Source organism: Lycium ferocissimum, chromosome 3 (genome assembly GCF_029784015.1).
Source record: "Lycium ferocissimum isolate CSIRO_LF1 chromosome 3, AGI_CSIRO_Lferr_CH_V1, whole genome shotgun sequence".
NCBI classification, from domain to species: Eukaryota; Viridiplantae; Streptophyta; class Magnoliopsida; order Solanales; family Solanaceae; genus Lycium; species Lycium ferocissimum.
Genome location: NC_081344.1, coordinates 30,995,842 through 31,007,607, shown reverse-complemented (window position 1 = coordinate 31,007,607; position 11,766 = coordinate 30,995,842).

Genomic DNA, 11,766 nt, shown 5'->3' with positions numbered 1-11,766 from the left:
TTTAACTTGGAATTTTAAATAATGATCCCCCTGTTATTATTGATGTTTGGGAGATGTTTATTAAATGGGGGAAATTGTTGAAACAAAGGAAATGCTGCCCAATTGTCGTTAGCTTTTAGTCGCCTTAGCTTAGTGTTAAGCAAGTTTTAAAATGATCTAACGTAATACGAATTCTCTTGAATGCAGTCAGAGGAGAACGCTTAGTCGATAAAGTTAATGAAGTAAAGGTATGTAAGGCTCGGGCCTCCTTTTCGTTAAGGCATGACTCTTGTATTACTACTTTCCATATATTCACGACCTTTTCGCATCCCAAAAGTTGAAAGTTCATGCCATCATAAAGAGCTTCTTGGCGAGGTAGAAACGCAGATATGTTCCATGATAAATCGATGATGATAATGATGCTATCGCGAGTTTGAGAATCCTATCTTTATGATTTCATTGATGTTATTTTCTGTTGTTACCTCACCTCATGATATTAGTTCTTCAAGGTGAGATAGCTATACAGATTATTCCATAAGCTCTAATAGGAGGTTCCCTCGACCTTACGTCACTCCGATAGTAGCCGTAGCTTTCACTGGCTCTCATGCATGCTATGTATAGTATACGATGTAAATGGATATACGAGTATGTATACATGGGATATGGGAAGAAGGGGGCCAGCGTTATATATGCAATATCACTCCGATCCCACTGGGCATATTATGATATCAGTCCCTTAAATGCGAGTACATGGATAAAATGGATCGAGCCATTCGTTTCGTGAAATATATAGACGTATAATGAATATATGGATAAATGCACGGCCGGCAGTTCTTTCAAGAATATATGATACATGATACGATGGATCAATGGGCGTACGTTCCGTAGCATTATGATATATATATATATATATATATATATATATATATATATATATACATATGAATGTAAGTATGAAATATGTTAAAGAAAGTACATTTATATCCGCTTCGTAGGCTAGCCGACAAAGTTACCTCCTTACCTCATGTTTCTTACTTCTTTATGATGTTATTATACATGCCTTACATACTCACTAAATTGTTCGTACTAACGTCCTTTCTTTTATGGACTCTGTGTTCATGCCCACAGGTAGACAGGAGACGGCGTAAGAGCTTACTCATCGTATTTGCAAGTGAGTACCACTACTCCTGAGTCGTCATTTCTCGTACATTCTTTTGTGCACATATTTAGGGCATGACGGGGTCCTGTCCCGTCTTTATCATTTTCGCATTCCAGTTAGAGGCTTGTAGATACTTATGTGTGGGTAATACATGTTATGAGATTTCTTCAGTGTATATTTTGTACATCATTTTGTAGCCTCGTGGGCTTATGCATATATACTTGTTTTGGGAGATTTGGAGATTGGATCATGATAAGTCTTGCGTTAAGAATGGTGTATGTCCAGGGTAAGTATGATAGATAGCATGATAAGTGGTGCTCAGTAGTCAGCTCCGGGTACCCGTCATGGCCCACTAGTTGGGTCGTGACCAAAAGTGTATCTGAATAGCCGCTTCCGTAAGAGCGTGTCTACGAGCCGTGTCCAAGTGAGAGTCTTGTTTACGGGTGAAGCGCGCCACACTTATAAACAAGAGGCTGCGGGACATTTAGGAATAATGACCGTCCTTCTTCTTCATAGATCATGCGCTAGAGCTATAATGTAAGATTCCTCTTTTATCTCTAATTGTGCGTTGGCGATTTCGCTGGCGCCCGTGAAGAAAGCAACGGCCGCCTGTAAAAGACCGTGACAGAAGGTCGGTCGAACAAGAGCCACCGCAAATATAGAGGAGGGTGAGTCCCATAATGGCTCCATCTCATACTTGCCATACTTCACCTATTTTAGAGGAGTACGAAGGAGCTACCCAGCTCCGCACTCAGCCTTCCACTGTGTGCTTCTGCCGTTAGATGACCGAGGCTATTCAATTATTCACCCAAATTGCCTGTCACGGCCAAGCTCGGGCTCGGGCAACAGGTGTGGACAGAGCGGCTAGTGTAAGAGCCCGTGATTTTATGAGTTTGAATCCTCCGTAATTTTTCAGTCAAAGTTCGGCGAGGACCCGGCAGTGCTCGATGGATGAGACGCGGCGACCGCCGAGAATAATACATGCTTCCGATACTGAGTTAGTAGAGTTGACATCTTATAGGTTGAGGGTTGTCTCCCGTTCTTTACACACCGGATATCTTCAAGAAGGGAAATGCACCTCCCTGCCAAGGTTATGAGTTTGTAGATGCCATCCGCCATTATTTGCCTCCGAGGTTCCGGCTCCGAGCTGATAGGTTTCTGAATCTAAAGCAAGGAAATATGAGTGCTCGGGACTATAGTCTCCATTTCAATTCGTTGGCTAGGTATGCCCCGACTGTGGTAACTGATATGGGGGATCGAGTGCATCGGTTTGCGAGTCGCTAGGTACACATTTCAGCAAAGATTGCCGATGCCTTCACTGCGTATGAGATGGATATTTCCCGTATTCTGGCCCATGCCTAGAATTTAGAAGAGCAACAGCAGCTGCAAAGAGGTGAGTGTGATATGGATAAAGGGCATAGTAAGAAGGCCAGATCTGCCGGTGCTAGTAGTGAGTATAGAGGGGGCCAGAGGCAACCACATTCCAGATATTTGGGCCAGTCCGCGACTAGTGCACCTCCTAGATTTGCGGGTGTTACACCTCAGAAATTTCATGTCGTTGCGCAGTAAATAGAATAACGCAAGCTTAAGGTGAACATGAGGCCCTTATGATTATAAGAAGGGTATTTAGTGGCCTAAAAGTGCATACGATAAGACTTTGAAATGATATGAATTAGTGAGACTAAGTTCGTCAAAAGAAGGTGAGGTATAAGTTGTGTTTGGGGAAGATTTTGCAACCATTGAGTTAAGAAGTGATTGGTAATGCCTTGGAGAAGAGTTATGAGGATATTTAGATTGTCAATGAAGTGTTAAACAAGTGTTAAGAAGGTTCCATAAGGATTGGAGATCAAACGAAACGACAAGATTAACTTCGAAAAAATGAAGTTATACGACCACTTATATGGTCCGTTTAACTTTATACGGTCCGTATAAGGGTCCGTATAACCTTTACAGAAAGGGAAAATCCCTGATGGTGGAATACGATCACTTATACGGACCGTATAAAGTTATACGGACCGTATAAGTGTCCGTATAACATGATCTGGATAGCTTTTTCTCTGAGTATAAATATGTGACCTAAGTTAATATTTTTCATTTCACATCTTCTCCACTTCTCTCAAGACCCCTAGAAGGTTCCATCCATTTCATTAACATAAACTCAAGGTGAATCCAAGATCAAACACCAATAATTAGTGGAATCAAGTGCAAGGAGGCTAACAAGGGTTCATGGAAGCTAGAAATTTCCTTGGAATTGAAGTTAGGGTTTTCTCCAAGTGAAGTATTTTCATCCAAAGCCCATTCCTACATAATCAAAGGAGAGTCTTATGATCATTTAATGTTGTTAAGAATATTGAATGGTTAAAAGACTTGGATTGAGGAAGGAAGTAGAATATGGAGTTCAAATATGGGAATAATGGTATTCTTGAATAGTAACTTTACTTGAATCATAGTTCTTGACATGTTATGAGTATAATCTTGTTATAAATGATATAGATGATGTTAAAGACGTATTATATGAGGATGAATATGGTGTTATATTATAGCTATGGTTATGGATGACCTTGAGAGGGAATTTTGAGAATTTAATAATGTTTAGCTTAACGAAGTTTATTGATTATGATATTGTGGGTGTTGTTGTTGATGTTTGGGAGTTGTTATATTATATGGAGAAAGTTGTAGGAACAAAGGAGATGCTGCCCGATTTTCATTAGCTTTAGCTTAAGCTTAAGTATGTTTTCGGTTATCTAACCTTAGTACGAATTTTCTCAAATGTAGAATCGTGAACATTGGAGGGAAGCGTTTAATCGATAAAGTTAGAGAGGCGTAAAGGTATGTGAGGCTAGTCCCCTTCCTTCAAAGGCATGACTCTTATTTTGTGACTTCTTTTCTATATTCCCATAATCTTCTTACACTCTAAAAGAGGAAGGTTAAAGATTCTTAAAAGCTTCTTATGAGATAGAGATGAGCTATGTTCCATGATAATGATGATGAAAATGATGATGTATCATGCTACGATAAGCTCGATATTCTTATTCTTATGATTTCATTGATGTGGCTTCTTGTTCATAGTCTCAGCTCATGTTACTAGTTCCTTCAAGGTGAGACACGACGATCAGGACTATTCCATAACATCATCGAAGGTTACCGACCTTACGTCACTCCGACAGAGTTGTAGCTTTCACTTGGACTCTTATGCATGCTTATGTTATTTTTATGTATGATTACACCGTGCCTATATGGCCGGGCAGACACACCACTGCAGTGGGCAGCTTATACCCCGGACGCGGGAGGCCTGGACGTGGGCTAATGATGATCACACCGTACCTATATGGTTTGGCAGCTTATATATATATATATATATATGATATGATATTATTTTTAGTATAAAAGTTAGCATGCATGACTCCTCCTTAAGAGGCATTCAGTTGTGTTTGCTCTTAGCTTTATGTTTCTTTATGCCTTTATTATGTTATTGTACATACCTTACGTACTCAGTACATTGTTCGTACTGATGTCTTTTTCTTTATGGACGCTGTGTTCATGCCCACAGGTAGACATGGAAACGGTGCAGACACTTAGGAGCTTGTACAGCAAGTTTGCAGGAGCACTCCACTACTCCGGAGTCGCCATTTCTTGGTATATTCTGTTGTGTACATACTGGGGCATGGCGGGGTCCTGTCCCGACCTTATGATTCCAATATTCCGGTTAGAGGCTCGTATATACCCGTATGTGGGTTGTAGATGCCATGTGACCTCTTCATTATATTTTGTACATCATTTTTCTCTCTCTACGGGCCCACGTTATATATATATATGTTTGGGAGGTATTTAGAGAATGGCTCCTGATAAGTTTGTTATAAGAATGATATATGCTAGGCTGAGTATGATAGTCAGCATGATAAGTGGTGCTCAGTAGTCGGGCCCGGTGCCGTCATGGCTCCACGCAGTCGTGGTCGTGACAGCGGGCAGGAGATTCGACCGCCCCATTTATTCCGGACTAAGTCAGAGCTCGAAGGTTCTAGGTTCTCAGTACTAAGGTGATTCCTGCCAGATAAGACTACCCTTACCACGTTGTACTCAGTATGGCAAGCCACATTCCGGAAAGTGTCGCGTAGGTTCAGGTGCTTGTTATACCTGAGGTCGGGTTGGTCATGTGATGCGTGATTGTCCGTTAAGAAATGATAGAGATAGAGTTCAGACCACAGGATTAGTAGCAGGTTCTTCTTCATCCGTGCACCCTGTAGGGTAGGCTCTCCAGACTTCAGCAGGCCGTGTCAGGGGCAGAGGGGTAGCATCCAGTTCAGGTGGCCCTCAGCCTCGTATTTATGCCTTAGCCATATGACAAGATCTTGAGTCCTCCCCTGTCGTTGTCATAGGTATATTATCTGTATTCTCTCATGACGTTTATTCATTGATTGACCCAAGTTCTACTTTGTCGTATATCACTCCTTATGTTGCTGGTCGTATTAGGGTAAAACCCGAGCCAATCAAACCTTTTGAGGTGTCTACTCCTGTTGGTGACCCGGTAATAGCGAGACAAGTATATAGAAATTGTGCGATTGTGATATATGATCGTCAGACTATAGCTGATTTGATTGAGCTGGAAATGTTGGATTTTGATGTGATTATGGGCATGGATTGGCTGGCTTCTTGTTATACTAACGTGGACTGTAGAACAAAAATAGTTCGATTCCGATTGCCAGGAGAACCAGTGCTTGAATGGAAAGGTAATACGGCGTCTCCAAGGGGTAGGTTTATTTCCTATCTCAAAGTGAGGAAGATGATTGCAAAAGGCTATATTTACCATTTGGTCCGAGTTCATGACACCGAAGCAAAGCCGCCGACTCTTCAATCTATCCTTGTAGTAAATGAGTTTCCAGATGTATTTCTAGATGAACTTTCAGGTCTTCCACCGGAAAGGGAGATTGATTTTTCTATTGATGTGCTGCCAGACATCGAACCTATATCTATTCGTCCATATAGAATGGCTCCTGTAGAATTAAAAGAACTAAAGGCACAACTTAAGGATTTGCTTGAGAAGGGATTTATTAGACCCAGTTCATCGCCATAGGGAGCACATGTTTTGTTCGTAAGGAAAATAGATGGTTCCTTGCGAATGTGCATTTACTATAGGCAATTGAACAAGGTGACGATAAAGAATAAGTATCCATTTCCGAGAATCGATGATTTGTTTGATCAATTACGGTGCTAAGTGGTTTTCAAAGATAGATGCGAGGTCGGATATCATCAAGTGAAAGTTAGAGAAAAGACATTCGAAGACGGCTTTCGTGTCCGTATAAGGTCATTCGGGTAATGTCATTCGGGTTGACTAACCGTTATATCCCGCCTTTTCGCATGATCGGAAAACTCGAAATTTGAGATTTATGAGAAAAGAAGGCCATGTTTGAATTTTTCTTAGTAGGTGTGGCGGATATGGAAGCTTTGAATGCGGAATCAATGGAGAAGGCCTAAGGGCAAAATTGGAATTTTGAAAATTTGTTTCGGAAACTATAAATTATGATTTGTCGGCTCAAAAAAAAAAGGGGAAAACGAGGCCCAACAAGGGAAGGCCAACCGGCCACACCATGGTCCAAGTCCATGGAATTAATTAATTCCATGTGATATTATATATTCATCTACATCCTTAGAACATTCAAGAAAAGCAAAGAAAAATCAAGAAAAAGAAAAAGAAGGCCTTGGCATAAGAGAGAGAAAAAGAAAAGAAAAGAAGAGAAAATTTTGGAGCTTGGTTCTTGATGCAAAATTTGGTTCTTCTTGAATTAGTAACGAGCTTGAGGTGCTTTACAAGTTGGTATAATTTTCAAGGCAAGAAAAGAGCTTATTTTGGCAAGTGGAAAGAAGTTGGAAAGGTAAGGATTCTATGTTCTTTTATGTCATGGAAGATTTGTGAATGTTAGAATAAGTGAAATTGCATGGAAATCATGGAATTGTGATTTTGTGTGTGTAAGCCGTGTGGTGTGTGTTGTGTTGTGGCCGTGTATGTGCATGGTTGTGTATGGAAGATGTGTTGGATTTTATGTTGTATTTTAGTTGTGGTTATGATGTAATTCATGTTGGAAATGGAAGTTGAATGAACTAAGTTGAAGGTAGGAATATGGAAGTTGGCCGTGTGCCATGTTGTGTTAGAAGTGAAGTAAATTCAAGTTTATTTAGTTGCTAGTTGTGTTGTTAGGATCTTGGTGATGCAAATAAGGGCTTAATGACTTGAATTGGTATTGAAGTTGCTTGTATGTAATTATGTGAATTTTGTATGATTTTTATATAAGGATGGACGTAAGGTTCTAAATGAGAATTATGGTTGTTGTTAATAATTAGTAGGGAAGACAATGTGATTTGGAAGCTTTGTTGTGTTTGTAGAAAGTTTGGATGGAATAAGGAATTGATGGAAATACTTGAATTTGTGAATAATGTGAAATGTTCTTGAATTGTGTTTGAATGGTCTTGAATGAGGAAATGAGTATGAAAATATTGATATTGGTTGGAAAATGTAAAGTTAGTTGGAAATTGTTGCTTTATGAAGAAAGAAGACTAATTATGTTAGTAAGCGAGAGTTTTAATCGATAATTGTTGTTGTTGGTGTTGTGTTGGCTTTGGTTGTTTTGAGCCGAGTTGAATCTCGGGGGTGTCATATGTGTAGGGAATCTTGTCGAAATTTGGTAGCCAAGTATAGACCAAAGTCGAAATGTTAGCTTTCATGAATAGCTGTAAGAGTGACCATTTGCGTATTTTCTCGACGAAATTGGAAGTGAAGCCAAGCGAGCATAGGCGAAATTGAGGTATGTAAAGCCGTCCCTAAGGCATGTTACGAGTGTACGGGGGCTTAAAAGTGAGCCTCGATTGCATTCGCGTTCCATAATTCAAGATTGAAAATAGCGTCAAAAACGTTCGGTAAGATTGAACCTGTTTTTCCACAAGTTATCATCAAAATGACTTATATGTACGAAACCTTCCCAAATGAACCTGGGTTTGTCCCAAACGCTTTCAAATGACTTTATAAAGACTATGATCCATGATTTATGCCCGGCCTCGATTTGACCGAGGTGGGCCCATAGAATAGACCTCTTATTATGATTTTAATTAATTTATTCCTATACCATGTTTAAAGGAATCTTTGATGATTGTACCGTTGTCGAACAATGAATATGATAAGTTTATGATATGTCTTGATACGGGTTATGATCCTAAAAAATATGATCCGAAGTAAGAAATCGTGCCATCCCCAAAAAAATACATATACCTATACGAGCATCGTCCGATTTCCTTGAAATGATATGTCATTTGTATTGTTCCGTTTGCTCAAGAACGATCATTTTGAATCTTTTGTAAGCCCTATGATATATTTGTTACGTACGAATAGTCTCCAAAAACCCTGATTTGACATAATCCGTCACGGCATCCGAAAGGTACGTATGACTATTTGTGCGATTGGTCCATTTGAGTCCGGACTTATATGCATATGTTTCGCACTCACTCGTCATGCAAGCTATGATATGTCTTTCGACCGAGCCCGGGACATGTTCTCGTGCGCACTTTCTGCATTATTCACCGAGTCCCTCGTACTTGCGGGCGGGACACGTTATTTGTATATGATTATGATATGATGATACGGGGATGGCGGCCGGGACGGCACATGATTATTATTCTACCGAGACCCGCAGAGGGCCGGGACACGTTATGTATACATGATATATGATTTAGATATGATTCCATATTACCGAGTCCCTTAATAAGGGCGTGACACGTCATCTACACATATGGTACATGATTCCGTTATGCATGACTTTACTTACCGAGTCCCTTATCCGAGGGCCGGGACACGACACATGTTCGCATGATATTATATGATACGATATGCATTATGTCTTCGAGGTCTCGGACACGGTGTTACTTTTTGTACTCGATTCATTTATGCTTCCGTTCTCCGTTCTTTGATCATGGTTATACTTGTTACCTTTCGCCCCATTTTACATACTCGGTACATCTTGAACCCCCTTGCTTCTCGTGGGGCTGTGTTACATACGGGTACGGACGCGCGCGTGATACGCCACCGGTCTAGGACTTCGGTCGCTCGTTTTGAGGAGCTCCCTTTGAGAGCGATACTTTTGGTATATATCTTCTCGTTGTTCATATGTTACGTATATATGACTATTTTATATCATCCTTATGTTAAAGCAATGATTGTGGGTCGTGAGTTGTCACCGGTCGGTACGTATGTTCGGGTTTGCGAACCGTTCGTTATGATCTCGGCGGCTAGCAAGGTACGTGCTCTAAGTATGTTTATGTATGTATGTATATTTTCGTGCGACGTACTCGATATTTGTATGAATTTATGTATGTCTAAACGAGATTAGGCTGTTTGATATGCCGGATACGTAGTAGTGCGTATGGGTGTCGGTTAGGACAACGGGTTGGGTCGTGACACTAACGCTCCGGCGTGTTCATGAATTTGATGAATAATGTGTTCAGGCCTTTCCTGGATCTATTTGTAATCGTGTTCATTGATGACATTCTGGTATATTCCCGGTTAGAAGCAGAGCATGCAGATCATCTACGTATTATCCTTGAAATTCTTCGGACTCGCGAATTATATGCAAAATTTTCAAAATGCGAGGTCTGGTTGAATTCTATAACTTTTTTGGGCCATATTATCTCAGTTGACGGTATTCAGGTTGATACTTAGAAAATTGAGGCCGTGAAGACTTGGCCAAGGCCTACAATGCGTACAGAAGTTTGTAGCTTTCTAGGATTAGCGGGCTATTATAGAAGATTTGTGGAAGGATTTTCTTCTATCTCGGTAACCTTGATGAAGCTAACTCAGAAATCAGTAAAATTTCAATGGACCGATGCTTGTGAGCGCAGTTTCCAGGAATTGAAAGAAAAATTAACTTCGGCCCCAGTTTTGACACTACAGAAGGATTAGAAGGCTATGTTGTTTACTATAATGCCTCCGGTGTTGGGTTGGGCTGTGTACTGATGCAGCATGGTAAGGTTATAGCCTATGCTTCCATGCAGTTGAGGAAACATGAGAAGAATTATCCGACCCATGATCTTGAATTAGTTGCAGTTATTCATGCGCTAAAGATATGGAGACATTATTTGTATGGCGTTCATGTTGATATTTATACAGATCACAAGAGTCTCCATTATATTTTCAAGCAAAAGGAGTTGAATCTACGACAGAGGCGATGGTTAGAGCTATATAAAAATTACGATGTGAGTATTTTATATCATCCCAGAAAAGCAAATGTGGCAGCCGATGCACTTAGCCGAAAATCCATAGGCAGTCTATGTGATGTTCAGTCGGAAAAAAAAAGAACCAGTCCGTGAACTCCACCGATTAGCTAACCTAGGAGTCCGTTTAATAAACTCGGGCAATGCAGGAGTTGCTGTTCACAATCCATCTATTTCATCCTTAGACACGGAAGTGAAAAAGCGCCAATATGAAGATCCCAAGTTAAGTCACCATAGAGATGCCCTTCCACAGAAGAAAAAGTCACCATTTGAGATTTCTGCAGATGGGATTCTCAGGTATAGGAGCAGGCTATGTGTCCTGGATGTTGCGGGATTACGCCATCAGATCTTGGAAGAAGCCCATTACTCTCGGTATTATATTCCTCCAGGAGCAAAAAAGATGTACCATGACCTTAAGTCAATGTATTGGTGGGATGGAATGAAGAGAGACATAGCAGAATTTGTAGCATAATGTTCGAATTGTCAACAAGTGAAGATTGAGCATCAAAAGCCAAGAGGATTGTTACAGGCTATGGAAATTCCAGCTTGGAAATGGGAAGGGATCAACATGGACTTTATTGTAGGCTTGCCTCGTTCCCGGCGTAAATATGACTCCATCTGGGTAATAGTGGACAAACTCACGAAATCAGCCCATTTTCTTCCAGTTGGAACTACATACTCAGCAGAAGATTATGCAAAGTTGTACCTTAAGGAGATAATGTGACTTCATGGTGTCCCAGTATCTATTATCACAGATAGAAGAGCACAATTTACTGCTAAATTTTGGAAGTCCTTTCAAGCAGGTTTGGGAACTCAAATGAGACTCAGCACAACATTTCATCCACAGACTAATGGACAAGCTAAACGCACTATTCAGACCTTGGAAGATATGTTGCGGGCATGTGTACTAGACTTCGGAGGTAATTGGGGTGAACATTTGCCACTTATCGAATTTACATATAACAACAGCTATCATTCTAGTATCCAGATGGCCCCATATGAAGCTTTATACAGAAGAAAGTGTAGATCGCCAATTGGATGGTTTGAAGTCAGAGAGACACGACTAATAGGTCCAGAATTGATTCAATAAGAGGTGGAAAAGATCAAGCTCATTCGAGACAGATTGTTGACAGCCCAAAGTCGCCAAAACTCTTATGCAGACAATCATCGACGAAACCTAACATTCCGAGTCAATGATTGGGTATTCCTAAAAGTGTCGCCAAGGAAAGGGGTAACGAGATTCGACAAGAAGGGAAAGCTTATTCCTCGATATATTGGGCCTTATAAGATTGTGCGCAAAGTGGGCCAAGTAGCTTATGAGGTAGATTTACCTCCAGAACTTGAATCAGTCCATCCAGTTTTTCATGTGTCGATGC